This window comes from Pelophylax lessonae (assembly GCF_965119305.1).
Source record: "Pelophylax lessonae genome assembly, chromosome: 2".
Classification (NCBI taxonomy): domain Eukaryota; kingdom Metazoa; phylum Chordata; class Amphibia; order Anura; family Ranidae; genus Pelophylax; species Pelophylax lessonae.
The window spans coordinates 190,012,346-190,016,236 of record NC_138769.1 but is presented as its reverse complement, the minus strand read 5'-3'; positions in this window follow the sequence as shown (position 1 = coordinate 190,016,236).

Here is a 3,891-nt window from a genome sequence, read left to right as displayed (position 1 = left end):
TATTTGTGCATTCAGCGTAGCTTTACAGTCCTGTATGGCAGACATGATCTGTGCCAGAGTGGGTTCAGCAGGGGGGGTTGCAGACTCACCTGGTACTGCAGCATTAGGATTGAGTTCCACCATGGGCACAGGGTTCTGCAGTAAAATCAGGAAGTCCAGGAGCCGCGGATTGAAAGAAATCCTCCTGTGTATTCAGCAGGGTAAATTAGGCTGCTGTGGCTGAAGAAGGAGCAAGGTCCCAGGCGCCATTTTGGGCAAGGAACTTGTCTAGTGTTCCAGCCGCTGCAGGCAGCTTATGCAGGTCGATCTTCCCCATGCTGTAGGCTCAGTGGAAGCACGGAATGCCAAAGAAACTAGCTGTGTAACCCAGGGGAAAAATGGAGCAGGATGGACAGCAGGATGAGAAGAGGGAGCTCAGAGATTAAGATTTAGTGTACTGCTCGGTCCACCATCAGACCAAGACCCCCCAGATAGAGATGTCCCGAACTGTTCGCCTGCGAACAGTTCCCGGCGAACTTCGCATGTTCGTGTTCGCCTCGGCGGGCGAACATATGCGATGTTCGGTCCGCCTCCCATACATCATCATTGAGCAAACTTTGACCCTGTACCTCACAGTCAGCAGACACATTCCAGCCAATCAGCACACCCTCCCTCCCAGACCCTCCCACCTCCTATAAAAAAGCAAGGGCAGCATCCATCTTAGATTCATTCTGAAGCTGCAGAGTTAGTTAGAGCAGGGAGAGGGCTGCTGTTGCTGCTGAATTGATAGGGAAATCATTAGCTAGGCCAGTGTTCTGTGTCCACTCCTGCTGTAAGGACAGCATCCTGACAGCACCCCAAAAAGCCCTTTTTAGGGCTGGTATATCAGTCTGCTTTTATTTATTTCTTTTCTATATATTTATCGGGCATTTTTGGAGGCAGGCATGACTAAAAAGTCTAAAAAGTGTACCTGTGAAGTTTCAGCTCTGTAGCATGTCCAGAACCAGAAAAGAAAGATCATATAGGTGTAAAAGGAGGGTTCCCACCATCCCTGCTCTACTGAAAAATGATCTTTTTTCTGGTTATGGACATGCTACAGAGCTGAAACTTCACAGGTACACCTTTAGACCCCCAGACACTAAGGGCCTGATTCATAGTACGGCGAATTGGCGTTTCGGCGTGATTTTGCGAAGCGGCGATTATTTAAGTCTGAAATTGGCATTCAAAGAACGGCGGGCGGAAAATAGCGCCTAGTGTGAGATTCATTAAGATGCAATATGGTCAGAGCGCGACTTAAAACCACGCCAGCTAAAAGCTCGACTAAAGTTTAGCCAAATTTTCCCCTGTACCCCCAAAAATCCCAAATCACTGTGGAAGGTGTGGAAGTCAATTTGGAGATGACTTGCGTTTAAAAAATCTCAAAAACTGACTTAGAAAGAGAGATATCTGCGAAAGTGTGGAAAGGTTAAACAGCTCCTCCAGCCGCGAGCTGCGAACTCGCGAATGTGCGCATGCGCAACGTCAAATTGGCTCAAAAAATTTCGCCAGCGCGATTTTGGGTCAATTTTTTTTTGAATACCGCTTGCAAATCCGCTGTCTCGCCCATAGAAAATGGCAAAAACCGGCGGAATTGGAAAAACATGCACACTTCCAACAAGGGATCCTTTAGTAAACACCATCACATTCCATACACCTTTCCTGCTAACTCCGAAATCATAGCAGTCAAATCTACAGTGTTTATATAGAACCTCCACATTCTCTGAAAAAACCCACAAAATATTACATTGGGGAATTGGTCGTCAGATAGAAAAAAAATAGATGTAAAACATATTTCAAAGAAAGATTATTAGCATTTCACACATATCAAGGAAATGTCACAATTTTGACAATATTTTATGTGTTTCCAAAGAATGTTTTTAGAAATATATTGCAAATACTACCTTTTCTTCCATATGGGTATGGCCAAGTGTTACCATTTTACTACACATTTAACTGAAGGTATATATATATATATCCCTTATACTTGGCTAATTAGCAAAGTATGCCCAACAAACAAATAGAGCTTTAGCTCACAATATTGCTACATATTGACTTTATGGGGCATCTTTTGTATTTTGTTCATGTCTTTGGATTAAAAGTTTGCTGATACACATGCCTTTTTCAAACATGAACAAAATTAATGATGTCAACATTTGGAGGATTGGAGATATCCAAGTGTTGCCCATACAGAGGGCACCTTCCGGATTCGAACTTACAAACCTACAGCAGGAAGGCAGACTCCCTAATCATTGTGCTATTTCTCAGTGAGCGTTGGGTGTTTTCCTCATGCCGTCAAAATGCTCACATGGGAACAGGGGCCATTGAACTGAATAGGATTGGATTTTTTGCCTGTTTTGGGAGCTGATCCTTGAGCTGGACAAATCCCCCTCAAACGCCCCCAAACGGGCTACGTTCACATGTACGTGTTTGTGGTCTGTTTTTGGGGCTTTTGTAGGTGATTTCATATAACAATGCCTGCCCAAAAAATGCATGTCAAAACGCCTGGGAAAACGCCAGCCAAAATGCACATAAGAACGCCTGATATAATTGCCACGCCAAATTTAGGGATGTTCATGAGTGATGAGTCAGATTGTTGGCTTACATATCTGGTCAATCGTCACAATCTCACTTCTCAAATCCCAAAAGGTGTGTTTCAATTGTTTCCCTAAATATATATTTCTCTCTCTCTCACGTAATTGTATATATATGTATGTATTCCTGTATCTAAACATTCTAAATAATGACTAGCAAACTTCAAGAGAGAATTTTTTCAATTCACATATACTATACACACCTACATACATTTCTATTCCTCATTTCTATTTCCCTTGTTTTGGCAACTGAGCATGCTCCAAAACACACAGGATACACACAGTTAATTTTTGGACTGGGCGTTACCATTCTGGGTGTGTTTGCTTGGATTATATATAGCTCACTCAGACATCAGGAAAGATTTGACCTACGAAGAGGTCCAATATATTTGTGTGTCACATGTTTTATGGGTAACATTTTTGGCCCTTTGTTATTTATGGAGGTGAGATTTGGCTGTGTTGTGTGTTGACTCTCTGTAAGTATTTATTGCTGTTAACATAATTCTGTCAATCTGCACATGCATCTGTTGATTATGGGCTCTTTGTCGATGTATATGGTCTAAATGTTGTACAAAGGTTGTTTTGGTTTGAAAAATACAAATGTAATAAACAGCATGTTTCCAATTTTTTTTTGAAAATGTCTTCATGTGTCTAAATAAAGTTTTCTGGTGTCCACAAATGTATGTATTTGTATTTCTTTTTCTAAGTTAAATCTGCTTAATGGTTGTGTATGTTCACTATTCGCGAATTCGCGAATATACAAAACCGCGTTCTCACATTTATACATGAAACCGGAAACGAAACTTTTGCTGCGTGCACACGTTTCCGGAAATTGTCCAGGCCCTGTCGTAAGTGTGCATCATGGCTCCTGCACTGTTTACAGACGAAATCGTGGCATTTGTGTGTAAGGTAAGGAGGGGGTGTGAGTGTGCAGGGTGCGGGATGGGGGATGGGGGATGGGGGATGGTGGCAGGGTGGGTCGCTTATCTAGCGGGTGTGCAAGAAACTTTTGGTCTGCTGATCTGCGCATGCACTTTCTGCCTATTAGACGTGATCTAGAAGCTTCCTGTTATAGAAACTTCCTAGATGTGAACCTGTTCCCTATATATATATATATATATATATATATATATGTATGTGTGTATATATATATATATGTGTATATATATATATATATATATATATATATATATATATATATATATATATATGTGTATATATATATATATATATATATATATATATATTATATGTATATATATATATTATATGTGTATATATA